This window comes from Struthio camelus, chromosome 1, assembly GCF_040807025.1.
Source record: "Struthio camelus isolate bStrCam1 chromosome 1, bStrCam1.hap1, whole genome shotgun sequence".
NCBI classification, from domain to species: Eukaryota; Metazoa; Chordata; class Aves; order Struthioniformes; family Struthionidae; genus Struthio; species Struthio camelus.
In genome coordinates, this window is record NC_090942.1 from 18597982 (window position 1) to 18613667 (window position 15686).

The following is a 15686-nucleotide window of genomic DNA, read 5'->3' on the forward strand; positions in this document are numbered from 1 at the left end:
CAGGAAAGGCTGACTATTTTCTTCCCGACTGAAGTCTACGTGGCCGTTAAAGACTATTTGGGTATTTTTTTGGTATAGTGATCATAACATTGCTTATACTAGTTGCTCATTAAATCGTAGTTATCTTTTTTGTGAGCTAACTGATCAATGCTTGCTTTATGCTTTCAAATTGTATATATTCTGCTTGCAGAGTCTCTTTACACAGGGCTAAAGGGCTTCTGAAGAAAATGACCCTAATAAGGAGAGTTATTGTTTAGTAGCAACAAAGTATGCAAGTCATTTAAAGCAAGTTGAGATGACTATAACATAGACATCTTCAGTGCACAAACTAGTCATTTGCTTTTGAGTCAAGGGAGAGAAATAAGCACTTTTAGGGTACAATTCAACTGGCCCATTTTAAACATTGATTTTAGGACAAGCCAGTAGTGTCTTAGAAGTACCTGTTTTGTCTTTTGACTAAAAAAGGGCTCTAGATCATTAACTTGGATGTAGATGTCTCCTTTGAAGACATCTGCTTTTGGTTAGATGACCCCACTCAGTATGCCTGAATTTTCATGGTTTGCCAAAATAAGCAAATGATTTGTTCAGCTCTCTGTAAGGACAGAAATTCAATGAGAAGCTACTAAAGCTAATTTTCGGACATAATCTTTCATTTGGAATAGATATTTCCCTATTTTTTAAAGCTTTCTTAAAAAACACATCCACCTCAAGTTAACTATTTGGAGCATCACATAATTTTACCTATTATTACCTCAGGAAATTACATATTTTCACACAATCCATAGTAAAAGGGCATTCTGAACTATTTTGTTCAAGTACTCTGCTTCATTTTATCACCCTTTCATCAGATGACAACAGCTAAATTTTTCAGGTTTTGCTTCTTCATTTACCACCGTCCAACTGCTATTTATTGAATACCCAACACCACACTCTAACCCTTAACCAAATAAGGGACTGAATCATACAGCTGTTTTGCTTATCAAGTGACCATACACTGAAGGTAATCATATTCTGGCTAAATATATAACAATATGATCACAGAGACCTTGAATAAATATGTACACTGCAGCACTATAAATCTTAACTGTGTGTTTAGACATACTCAAAGTTTCCTTAATCACTTAGCTCTGACGCTGGTAAACAACATATGGTAACTGTGATAGGGTATATTTTCTGTAATTTAATACTTTTATGTTATTTCCTATGGGATAGGAAACTTTAGGTCAAATTTAGAGGTGACACACACACAATATTATAAATTACACACTCTTATCAATGTAAAAATAGGTGTAAGAACAAAAAAACCTCAAAATTTGGTCCCACAGTCCAAATTTGGTCCCACAGTCCTCTGATTATTTCACGATTTTATTTGAAAACAGTGAGTATTACCATGCAAAGACAGATCACTACAGACAGGACTAATTTTTAACACATTACCTGGGGAAAACTCTGAGATGTTGTTTCAGTGCTGCTCCTGTTCCTTAATGATGACCTTCTCAGATGACTCAGTGGAAAGGGTAGAGCGAAAGAGCAGGACTTGGCTTCCCCTACATCTGCCTTTTGTTCTGCTACACAGTGAGGAGCTGCTCTCCAGCTGATCACTGCCCGGCTTGTAGAGGTGCACGGGGTTATTCCTTCCCAGGTGCTGGACGTGGAACTTCCCTTTACTGAACTTCATGAGATTCCTGTTTGCTCATTTCTCCAACCTATCAAGCTCCCTCTCAACAGCACCACAACTGTCTGGTTATGACTAACCAATAAGCCCCTGCAATGGAAGAAGGTTCAGAGGAGATGGGCAATGGCAAGGTGCCCATGAGGCTCAGCAGTAATGTAGGGTGTGACTCATTAGCCACAGCTGTTGTACAGAAAGCTGACTTTATCTCAATACAAAGGGGATGGGAGAGTGGCCTTTCTTTTATATAAACAGCTACATCAGTTGAGTGGATCAGCTGACTATACCCCAGCCTAGTGAACAGCTGCTGTAAATGTTTCTCCCTGAGTTCATCAAAAGAATGTAAATGTCTCTTTGAGTTAGCTAGACTAACATAGGGGGAAGCGTACATGTGGCTCAGCCCAACATAGAGTGTAAAAACTGAACAACTAACAACATAATTTTGAAGAGAGCAACAGGCTTGAGCTGACTTTGATACGTATATTCCTTCCCAGTGGTTGGGGATGCCCAGCGTCATGATGGTGAGCATATTACAGAGATCAGTAATGAGAATCATGTTGGTATTGTGATTGAACTGTATATTGCAATTGCTAACTTACATTTGTATTGTGATTTCAGTATGTTGCTGTATCACTCTACTAAATCAAAAATCCCGTGTAATACTAAATATCTTCAAATAAGTCAATTTTGATATTAAACATTACACCCTCCATATGTGGTATATCTAAAAGAACCTGGTCAGAGAGCATTGGACTCTTACACAGGTGTATCAATCATTCCTCTCGGTTTTGTACTATCTGCCACCTTGCTGAGGGTAGACTCTGTCCCATCATACAGATCATTAATGAAGACATATTTATTGGTCCCAGTATTGACCCCGATGGTACACCTATAGTGATTGGTCTCCACCTGGACTTTGTGCTACTGATCACAACCCTTTGAGGACATCAGTTCAGCTAGTTTTCAGTCTGCCTTACTGTCTACTTATCAAGTTTATATTTCATCAGTGTGTCAATGAGGATGTTCTAAGAGACAGCGCTGAGAGCTTTCTTAAAGGCAACGACAGCCACTACTCTCCCTTTGTCTACTGAGCTAGCTCATTGTAGAAGTCTATCTGGTTATTCAAGCATTTTCCCCCTTCATAAATCCATGCTTATGCCTCTTAATAACTTTCCTATCCTTAATATATTTGGAAGGTATTCCAAGATAATTTTGTCCATCCCCTTCCCAGAGATCGGGGGAGGCTGACTGGCCTGTAGTTCCACAGATTCTCCTTCTTGCCTTTCCTGAAGATAGCAGTGACATTCATTTTCTCCCAGTTCTCAGGAATCTTGCCCAATCCCCATGACGTTTCAAAGATACGTCAAAAGTGGCCTTGCAGTGATATTGGCTAGCTTCCTCAGCCCCTCTGGGTGCACTCTGTAAGGTCCCATGGACTTGCATATCTCCAATTTATTCTCTAACCTGGTCATCCTCCACTGAGGGTGCCTTCGTTGTTCTAGAATGTGTCCTCCCTTTTTATTGTTTTCGTTCAGGCAGTCTATAGAAATACTATTTTATAAGATTTTGTGAATCAAAGCAGTAGGGGGCCTTCCTCATTGCTTTGTTAGAATTTATTGTTTCATGTCCTTCCACATTGCACTCAGACACCGGAACACCCAAGACAGAAATGGAAAAGAGGAGAGCACTGAACTGAAATGAAGGAAGAGCATAATTACAAGCTTCTCTCTTCTTTCATCTCCCCTTGCAGCTTTTGCCATTTGCTGTTTCAGTCTTTTGTTGACATAAATGTTTTGAAATGACTGGATGATCATTTGGTCAAGGTCCTCAGGCTTTGATTTAGCTCATTTACTGAAATTTCAGTTTAGGAACCTAATGCTCAGAAAAGATCCATTGTTTGATAGGCTGTAATGAATACATATAATGATAATTAACAGCAGAGACTGCATTCATTTCTAAAATATGTTTTTATATAAAATAGCTAAGCTACAAACACTAAATGAACTTTAGACTGAGATGCAAGTCCTGAATGTTTTGTCTCCTTGAGGTTAGGTCATTCTGAACATCCTAAATTCCTTTGGCTAAATGAACTAACTAGTTTTGCAAAAATGTTCCACAGGTGCTGCACTGCAGTTTATTGCTTCACAATAAAATGAAATAAAAATTAATACTTTCTGATTCATAACCTCTTGAGAACAGTTTCTACGAGACTGTGATGAAGCCTCCTTCGTTTCTAAACTATCTAAAGAAAATCTGGATTTGGAATAAATGTGAGGTTTTGTTCTCTATTTAACTTGAGTATTTCAGTATGTTTTCTTTTAAAATATATATTCAGAGATTAAAGTTCTTTTAAATAATCTGGAATATTGTGAATTGTTTTAAGGCACTACATTACAGTTACTGTAAAGCTAAAATTTAAAATAACACAACACATAAGATAATAAGTAAATATAAGTTTTCCTTTTAAGCAGAATGTGTCACCAGTTCAGGAATGACTACCTCTCACCCTAAGGTCATTGAGTTACTAACTGGGGAAGTGTAAAGAAGGAAAACAGCTAGATCAGCCAAAATGTTTCACTTTACTGAGGTTATAAAATTTTACTAGGCTTCCAACACATCACAGCTCACTGTTAAACATCTGCATTATAGTTTGGTATCCTAACATGGTTTAATTACAGAAGAGTCATAACCTCCTGGAGGAATCCTGCTTGTAACTGCTAATAAGCAAGGGGCGATAAACTATCCTATATAAGTCAATACGTGAGAAATTAAATATGATTGCCAGGACTCAGCTGGCCCCATAGCTAATGGAACTATAAAAGACTTGATTAATTAGAAAGGTGTTTTAGAAAGGTTAATTAGTTTATTTTTTTAATTATCTACTGAGATAATGTGGTGATATTAAAAAAAAAAAATGCATCACTAATTAGCCAATGATTTTTCTGAAGATTCGGAATAAATCTGTTTTGGATAGCAACTGTAGCTGACAGACAAATCTGCTCTTTTATCAACAGTGGTTTCAATTGGTGACATTTAAAAAAATCTCTTCTCATCTATATTTATCTGTGTAGAACAACTTTATGCAATAACAATTTCAGAATATCATTATCTTCTTGATTTAATCCTGTTAGGAGTCAGTGAACTTAGTTTTGATTTTACCCAAAATTATTATTAGAGAAATCCTAGAACTTGACCATTGCCTCAACAGGCTAGGTACAATCTAACATCAGAAAGATGGCCTACGCTGTCTTACAAATGAACTTATAATTTGAGTATAAAAGCAGAGAAAACGATTGAAAAAAGATGGATGTGGAGAATAAGGACACAATATTAAAATATTGGTCAGCTTGACAGGTCTCAAATTTAGCTCAAATTTTAAGGAAAGTTTTTGAGAACTAATAAGGTAGCTGTTAGTAGCAGTATTCTCTAGAACAGCAGGAAAAGTATGGAAGAAAGCATGATTGTGCTGTTGGTTATTTTTGGAAGTATGTGAAGAAGGTATCCTCATGGGCCAGAAGTGACAGCAATAAGGAAAAAATGGCCTGTGAAAACCCTCAAAAGGAAAGATAAATATATGATATTCACAGGAGAGGGAATCTAGGGAAATTATAGAAAGAGAGGGGTCTCATGGACCAAGAGAATAAATCAACATTGTCTTAAATAGGCACATGACGAATGAGTTTATATTTGTAAGATTTGTAAGATGATGAGCATCTATTCATCATCATGCCAGTAAATTGAAACCACTTGAGTAGAAGGATGGAGAAGGACCGGTGAGATCTATATACAGCTTGGATGCCCATAGGCAAAGAGGACACCACTGCTATAAATTTAAGGGATGGGTAAGTTGATGGTATTACCTATAGGAGAAAAATAATTAACAAAGAGGTTTGGAGAGTGGGGCATGTCTCAGATGGCTTTGTCATATGACAGTTGCAAAATGAGTGTTGTGTGTGCTCCCCAATGTCTGGAAAATGATCTGAGTACTAAAAAGCAACTTTTTAAAATGTGGATAATTTTGTGGATACAGATTTCAGTTTCAATGAACAATGGCATAAATCTTGCCGTCTTCAGCTTGCTAAATAAATAAGCAGCAATGATTCAGAGATACTTACATAAAGCAATACCCCACGTTTATTATTTATAGCTTTTGTGAGCTGCCTTGATCACTAACTAAAAAGACAAGAAGTAAATAAAATAAATCTGTAAAGCAGCATGACAGAAGCAGGGGGTAATTGTAAAATGAACTCTGCAGCAGTTTTTCATTTTTTAGAATTGATTCAAATATTTAAATAGATTTGATTTATACTAAAAATGTAGGTGCATTGCAATATATATGGCTGGTTTTGGACAAGGTCTTGTCTTTGCCCACAAAAATGTTTTGACATATTGTAAAAAGCTCTTAAAACAATTCTTTAGCTTTTTTATAACAATCATTGGAAATACAAATTTCTTGTTTATCTTGTCTCTGCCATCAATGCCATCTAACAATGTCAACTTCTAAATCTGAAGTTTTTTTTTTATTTTTAGCTGTCTCTTCGATTTCTGACTACCTTGCCGTTTCCAATATTCAGCTTAGACTAATGATATTTCCATCCATCATTGTCTCTGCATTTTCATTTTTCCTCTAAGCTTCTGATAGTCTAAGGCCAGAACTCTCAAATTCCTTCTCCACAGAAATCATTGTTTGCATCAAGCCATTTACTAATATTCACAAAGTTTTTCTTTTTTTTTTTTGGATGACAGCCTGACGTCTCCTGATAAATCTAGTCTGTATCTTTCAGTGAGGAGACACTAAAGGGAGGCCTTTCCCTCAGCTAGTAAAAATTTGGAAGTCAAGGTGCCAAACCATGTAAAAATAAAGGTTTAGCTTTTGCAAAGTAACTGTCATACTCATGCTTTACCTTATCACACAAATGATCAAGTGGAAAAATAATACAATAGAGGAGAAGAAGCAATGTTTGTTCAGATAATGTTTATACAGTGATTCTGTAAATATTGCTAATGCCTGGTTTACCTGATCATATGGATAGATTAATCATATGGATGAAAAACTAATTATGTAGATAATTCTATTCAAGGCAAAGATCTACCCATTTATGGAAATACTTAGTGTTAAAGAGTCCAAGCCGATGAAAGAGACAAAACAGTCACTTCTAGGCTGATGGTACTGAAGACTGGAAAAAAGGATGGCCCTGAAGTTTCAACAAAGAAAAATGCAGGATAATCTACTCAAAAAGTAATCGGACTTTGCAGTCAAAACAGTGTTCAAATTCAAACAATTCGTTCTGCACAGAATAGGCTAATAAAACGTGTCCCTAAAAAACTGAGGGAAACTCATGGGAACTGAGCAGGCTATTAGATTTCAACATCTTCTAAAAAAGTTTGCAGTCTTAGAATTCTTTATACCATTACCATTCTTGAAATTCAAGGGAAAACAACAACAGCAGCAACAACAACTGTAACTTTAACTGAATATTTTTGTCTGCCAAAGTCTAGGAACCTGTGAGTCTTCCTTTGTAACGCATACTTCAGCAATAACTAGGCAATATTTATTAAAGCGGAACACAATTTTGGTTGAATGGCAATTCCAAAAAATAAAATATTTAGGGTTGAAATAAAGCCTGTCCATGTTTTCTGAAGATCAAGTTTAATAATATTGTCATGCAGTCAAAATAAGAAATAATTCTTTTAGATGAACTAATTTCTCCTGTTCATACACTGGCATTGGAAGTTATCTGATGGGCACAATTCAGTATAAATATCCCCATCCAAATAATCATTTTATTATCCAAATGATATAAGAGGTACCCTTTGAGTTTTGAAGGGTTAGGATGAATGGATGCTGATGTTTCTCCAGTGGCTGATAGTAAAGAGATTCCACAATAAATAGCGGAATTGTGGTGCACCTACATGGTAAATAGTTATGAGACAGACAAAGAAAAACACTTCCTGAAGAACCAGGAAAAGACTTTGTACTCCATTATAAATTAGAAGCCAGCTTTGTTCTGCCTTGAATATGCATTGTTCATTAATTGATTTACTGCACTCTTACAGTTAAGATCATTTAGTATTTGGTGTAATGCCAAGTGATGCTAATTAGAAGCCATCACAACTTTGAATGTCTTTCATCTTTCAGTGTTCCCTGTTTAAGGGCTACATGAACACAAGGCAATGTTCTCATAAAAGGCATTCTGTTTTACTGTGTTTACATCAAATTCACCTTGTTCCCATTTTTGAAAGGAGAGGAAGGATTTGTTCTATACTAGAAAACTTCAATTATAAGTATAAAATGAATAATTTGAAGAATTTAAAGAATTTTTCTGAGTGACCATTTCTGGTCACCCATAGAAATGCTGTTATAAATTTCTTAATTTTTAGTAAAATTAATCTGAACAGGTTAGTCCCAATATGAAAAGCTGTTACTTATTAAAAATAGAAAAAAAATAAGTGATTTGCAAACCAAATGAACAAAACTTAAACCAAGAAAGAATATGATATAGCCATTTAGTACAAGCTGAAGTATCGGGAGTATGCCATACAAGTATTAATACAAGTGATAGTTAGCCATGACAGAACATAGTACACAGCAATAAGCAAGTGGAGGACAACTTCTGGGATCTGGGCTTATAGTATATTACATTTTTTATTCTATAAGCAGTTTCAGTTCCACCTTTCCAGAGAAAAAAATATCTCCTTATCTGTTCACATTATTTTCTGTATAACAATTAAACATGCAAAGATTAAAAAAACAAATTTTGTCATTTTTAAAGGGATTCTTTAAAAAAGATACAATACCAAAATCTTCGGTGAACAGCTCAAGATGCATGATAACCCACAGCACTGAGATTGCCTCAAGGATATTATTCATGATGGATCTATTTTGTCAGAGAATTGAACTCGTGACCCAAGTATTGGAAAGTGCTAGGCGTACCTATTGAGTCACAGAAAAATCTCATTTGCTGTCAGTAGTCGTCTTGTTAAACCTAGCTGGGAAAGCTTTCAGCCACAGGGCCTTCACCTCGAAAGGGCAAAAGATTAAACTGAGGATAGTATTAAATGGAAAAATCAATGATAACTAGTTAAATAGAAAAGGAAACACTCAAATGAAGATAAATAATTGGCCAAACTCATCCCTTGTGTATCTCTGTTTTCTTCATTAGAGACATACTAGAGCTAGATTTGTTCCTGTGTGTAGAAGGAGGACGTATAGAAGAGAAATAAAGCAAAAAGAGTACCAGATAGTATGAGATGGCAAGTAGTCACCTGTGGAAGTATGGAGGTTAAAACTTGCTTCATAACTGCAAATTGCTAACAATGGTTTGATTTATCACTATTTTATTCTGGTAAAACATAATACAAGGGTTATACAAGGGTTATGCTTTTAGACATCATAAGTACTGATTCTTGGAGCAACAAATCAGAGACCCATAAGATGAGAATTTAGTCCTAAACAGGGTAGAAAATCAGCAGCAATAAGAGCACCATTCTTATAGTGGCCATAGTGAATCTAAACTTAAGATTCTTGCAGAAAACAAAACAAAACAAAACAAAACAAAACAAAATAAAAACAAAAAAATGTATGTTGAAAAGTTGAACTGCAAAATAACGGAATATAAAAAGTAAAATAATTAAAAATTAGAAGTGATAGATAGCAAAATGCTTGCTGGAATCTTAGAGATTAAACACATTGCATTAGAAACACAGAATTTAAGATTATGCTTGTATCTTAATAAATGATATTTTTTTAAAAAGGACAGAATATTTGTAAAACAATGCAAAGATGGCAAAGAAGGAAATAGAGGTCTATAAGCAGTCAAAGTAATGGTTCATAAAGGACTACAAAAAAAGAGTGCAGCTTTATGGCAAGTTAATTTTAAATCAAATATAGAAGACTAAAAGGTCATTGTGAAAAACTGATACTGATAGAGGCCTAAAAGACATTTGTTTCCCAGAACTATGAAAGGTAAGAATATTTTCAGGAAGTTGAAAAGAGACAATCAGAATGTTAAGAAATAGGAAGAAAAAGGCGTTGCAGAAAATCTAGATGAAATATTAGTATTTATGGTCCTTACAGAGGAAGTCTTAGATATTCTTATATTAGGCATACTGTTTACTGGATATAACGTTAAACAAAGATCTTAAACTGAATTCTCAATAGAATAAGTAAAAAAAAACAATAAATACACCAAACAGCGTCACATCACCAGGACCAGAGATTATTTACTCAAGAACCGTAAAAGAGATGAAATATAAAATTGCCAAACTGTTAACTAGGGGTAGAGTGTATTACTTAAAATCTTTTCCGTGCCAAAAGACTAGAATATGGTGACATTCTTCCAAAAGAACTCCAGGACTGATCTTGGAAAACACTGACTAATTTGCCTAGCTTGCATAGCAGGTTTATTGGAAGAAACTGGCATAACAAATGAATTTGTAACATTAGGTTGCATATGATATTTTGGAGAAGATTTAACATGCTTTCTTGGTCAAGAATATCATGTTTCACAAATCCATTAGAGACCTCTGAAATAGTCCACAAAATGTGAATAAAGGCAATCTAATCAATAGACCATACTTTGATTTTCAGAAAGCTTTTGACAAAGTTGCTTGCAACATACTTAGAGAAGCAAAATAGTTATGTCTTAAGAGAGATCATTTTATGTATTAATGACTCATTAAAATAGAGGAAAAGATACAAATAAATGGTAATTTTTCATAGCTGAGAGAAGCTCTGTCGGATTTCTTATCATTAACCATCTGTGCTTGGGACATAAACTATTCAACATATTCATCAACTGTCAAGGAAAAGGGAAAGGCTAGTGAGGTAGGAAAGTTTGTAAGTAGTAAAAAATTATTTAAGATGGTTAATTTAAAGATGATCATGAAGAGCTGACAAAGAATCTCACACTACTATCTGCCTAATAATAATAGAATAAATAAAATGTAGTGTGAGCTAATGTAAAGTAATGTGAAGAAGAAAAAAACAGCCCTAATGATACTTATGCGATGACACACTGAATCAATTATTGCCACTCACAGAAGCGAATAGTTCTGAATATTCACAGAAGTGAATAGTTCTTTGAGGATGTCATTTCTGTGCTAAATAACAGCCAAAGGGACAAGCAAAACCTGGGAATTATTAGGAACAGAATTGAGAGCAAACCAGAAAACAAAATTAGATGCTTATGTAAATGGGTGGTACATCCATGTACTGAGAACTGGTCAATGTAAAATTCTGATTGTCTAGTCTCAAAAGAGATATAGTTCGACTGATTTAGAAAAGAGACAGAACATGATGATTGGACTGAAGAAGAGATTGCCAGCTCCTCAGCCTACAAAAGAAAAATGGGTAGAAGTCTGTAAAGTCGTGAATGGTATGAAGAAGTTGAGTTCATTATTTTTTACAACCTGAGAATTAAACAGCACCTGATGAAACTGTCAGGCATTGGAGTAAAGTGAACCAAAGGGTAATTTTTTCACACAGTATATTTAATATGTAAATGTCAGAAGGAAAAATATGTAAGAAAAGTGCTTAGGCAAACTAATAAAAGAAATGTTCATTTGTGGCTAGTTTAAATGCAATTTATGATTCACAGAGTCCCTAAAATCACTGACAGTTGAGACTTAGGAGAACATAGCAGAGATGTTTTGTATACATTCACTGTATCTGATGCACTGTGGCCCAGATCCAGACCTTCTAAATTTAGGAGTTTAACTGAGCTGGGCTAGCTCACTACATGTGTTCCTATACAATTAAAAAAAAAAAAAAAGGGTTGGAATCACATTCTGGAAGTATATATTCCTCCTCTCACTCTACAGGAAGCCTGAAATAATTTAAATTGCATTTTCATGATGTAAAATGTTTGTTTACCATAATAGCGTCCTTAGAAGCCCACTCTCCCTCCCATGCTCTGCTACTCTTTCCGGTCCCCATAGTGAGGCATGCTACAGATCTCAGCTGGGCTAGCACAAACGTTTATGCTTTGGTGTTGTGAATCAAATCAATGGAGTGATCCAGTTTTAAAAAGCCTCCCATTTTTTTGGAAGTTGCAGCAGTTCCACAGTCTTGTGCTCAGCCCATGAAAGGAAGGCTGTGAGAGGAAAGGAAGTTGCAGCACTGGGCTGTCAGGGCTCTGGAAAGACCCAGGCTGGAAGTATTTGTATTTAGCACGGCCATCAAATTATTTGTAGTATAAAACCATAGCCTCTAGCACCGCAGCTGGATGAGATGAATCATAAATTTTAACCTTTCCCTAAATATTCACCATAATCAGATGTAGGATTAATTTAGGCTAGACTAGAAAAATATCTGCTCTGACACCCTTTGGATAGTCTCATGTTATTGTCCAACCAGCAAAATGTACTTAAAGGGGCCTGTCACAATATTCTTGGAGTTGGCTATACCTTTGATTTAATGATCTTAGTGCACAGGCAATATACTGAAAAGATACAATGCAGCAAAAGACTACAATTATTTGCAGGGAAAAGATGAGACTGTATCTAGTTTATAAGAGGTGTTAGATGTGGATGCATGATCAATACCATTGTTCTTCTGGTGAGTGTAAACAGAGTTTGATGGCTAAAATAGAAGCCAGGAGTTGGTAAAAATCCCTTAGTTTTATTTTTTCATTTAGAAAGTTTCATTGGGTTCTAATGATTTTTTCCTTATTTTTATTACATGGTTAGGAAGAAAAATATTCCCTCAGACACATTTGGGGCTGTGGGAATAAATTTTGTCCCAGATTATTTCCACATATGTGTCTAAATTCTGTGAACGTCAGGAATTTGAACAAACAGGTTGCCATTTATTTGCAAATTAGCTTTATAACAATTCAGGTACACAAATACCTGAGAATAAGAAAATCTGCCACTATTTGTATTTTTCAACAAAGAGAATGCACCAATGATCTAAAAATATTCTGAATTGGCAGTATCAGAATCTTCTAGTTCACAGTCGGAGCTATTGTCACAATTTCCGTGACTTTCTTTTCTTTCAGAAAATAGATAGCTTTATTCCATTCCTGTGCAACATAACTCTTCCACTACTTGCGTCAACTTACGTTTGGTTCACTTGTGGCCTTTGATGTGATAACATTAGGCATAAGCCAATAGCAAATGATGAGTAAGAGAGGTAAATGCTCTCCCATATTAGGAGCTGCTTATATTATTCAGCACTGGGAAAGGCTGGCTGATCATAATCATCTGCATATTCTGACGTCTCCATGAATTTAATATAAACCTGGCAATATGTAACAACCGAATTTAATTTTGAACTTATAATTCAAGAGAGCTGTAATTTTCAAAATCTAGGGTTTATTCATCATTGATTCATGAAAGATAGTTTGAATTTCATATTCAAATTATCAAAGTTTGAGATTCCAATTCTTCTGGCTAATTTTTATGCTACTTCCACTCCACTCTCCTCCCCTCCCCCCCTCCAATAAATAATGGAGTCTTTTTCCTTTTGTGTACAATGTATACACATTGTACAATGATCTAACAGATTTCATTCTTTCTTTAATAGGACTTCATACTGACAACTAAAAGAGTAGTTCTAGTAGTATCAACAATGTAATTTGAAATAAAATAAATAAATTAGAAAATTAACAAAAGAAAAATTTCAAAGATAGAATAGATATAATAGCTAGTTGATCTAATTTGACACTCAGGCAGGCCTCTAGGGTGCCTACCCCATGTTTTGGCAGAAATTAAGTTTCCAAGACCTTATGAACTATTCAGATGTACCGGTGCTCATGGATATTTGACTCTATAGGCACTTTAAATCTAAGCATGCCTCTATTTTTGACTGCAAAGCTTTCTAACTCACAAAGGTTTCCAGATTTCAGAAAGGAAGACAAAGTTAATGCCTCATAAATTGCAAGGGAATGAGGACAACTGTTTGACCACTCTGATACACAGCAGCAGACAAGTTTTATTAATCTGTCAAAAAACATTAAAAACTGGCTTTTATTACCATCACACACAGTTTTTCATGGCAATTAAGACAAAACTTTTATGATTAATGTAATGGGAGCTGAAGCTATAGCTATAATGGTTTTATATTTGGAAGCAGTGCAGAATGCTTCATCTGTAGTATTATGTTTACAAAGGTCACTTCAAATGTTAACCTTCAAGACCTTTAGAAACTCAGACCTTTGTTGAACAATAAGAGATGTTCAGTGACCAATTTATTCTTTAAGAATTTCAACATCTTTATACTCAATATACACCTGAAAGGGTGCCTTATCTAACAGTATACCAGCACAGGCCTACAACATAGCTGATCTGTAAGATTAAAACATATGGTTTCCCTTGAAACCAGAGTAGGGTAGTCTGGTGCAGCAAGTTCACAGTGTGGATTTGCACTTGAAATTACAAGATCACAGAATGTCTGTAAGCATGGACTGCTGGGACTACCCAGGACTTCAATGACAGGGACAACTAAGTAAAAGATTTTCAGAACATGAATAGTCATTAGAAATAGGCTCTTTCCTAGATCTTGAACCTGGGTGATATTCCTTTAGTATTATTCCCACAGTAAAAACCATCAAAAAGATAGACCTGAGATTTATGTGAACACAGAGAAATTATTGAATGCAGTAAAGTCAGGAGAGCTTCCCTGGGAAAGCCTAAGTTACTGAAGACTTATGTCATTTCTTGCTGAGATTTTTGCAGGAACTAGAACAAAGACACAGAGTCCTCCAAAAGGGATGTAGTTTTTAAATCCAAAATTGTGTTCTTTGGACATTAACTTTCCAGCAAGAGTTCTTTAATTGTGACTATTTTCTAGGAGAAAACCTTGTCTGTGTTCATTTCGTACAGCCTTTGAGCAAACAACAGGTACTCATAGTCAGCCTAGCATGAACAGTGCTTCTAACAGCTTCAGTGCTCAGAGCGCACTTGCTGGTCAAAATTAACTCTGATGGTAGACACTTAATAGCCAGAAAGACATAGTTTCCCTTGTTTCAGGTACTAGGACTCCATGAAAGACAAAGTTGATACATGATTCTCTAGAGATATATTCTCGCAAAAAAACATCTCTTTGCTGTATGTTCCAGAATTAATTGTGAACTGTGCTAACTGCAGCTAGCTCCCCCCTTGACAGGCTAGAGTGCTTATTAAGTGCATTGACTGTTATAATCTCCATAAGGCCCGTTCTAGCCCTGTTGCCACTCTACTTTTCCATTTTGGGCCAGCACCCAGGAGAAAGGCCCCTCTATTTCAAGCTCTGATCTTAAAGGAGTTGATGCCAGTGCTAGCTCTTGAACCTTTCCTTTTTGCATAGGCATATGTCTTTACAGAATCTATATTGGGGATGGGTAGGTGAGGGCAGGTTGTGACAGATACCAGGGAATGGTGGGAGCTGCCAAGTGGCTGGCACAATGGGTTGAGAATGTTCTGCACCATCTGCCTCTGCTAGGAGTGAGGGTTTATAAGATAACTTATTTCACTCCACTCTTATTTTCCAGAGAGAGTAACCTGGGACCAAGCAAGCCAACACTAGGAAACTCTCAGCCAGTCACAACACTCATTGTTTATATATGTCACGATGAGGGAAAAGATCAGAAGAGTGAGACAGTGAAGGGCATAGGGTCACTGTAGCACAAACACTAATTTGTACCCCAGTAACTACTGTTCCTATTGTATTTTTCTCTACCTGCATGTCTCTAAGTTCTCATTCTGATCATTGTCGATTCAAAATGATCCCAGGTCAGACAAGATGAGACGATGGGAAAGGGGAGGGAGCTGCCTGCTCTAACAGATCTTGCGAATGATTGTGTGCCGTTGCTGCCAGAGGACAAAATGATGTCAAAGAAGTCATGCAAAAGTTCTGTGACTGGCCAGTGTTGTGTTAGGTTCTGATAAAACCGGTTGCTAGGCAGTATTAAATTGTCTGGAAACCTTGGATGACAAGTTGGGAATTTGGCCCTCAGCACATCACCAAAGATGTGAAATGGGTCAAAATATCTGCAGGTCAAAAAGAATGCCCAGAAAGAGGTAGATCAGCTCA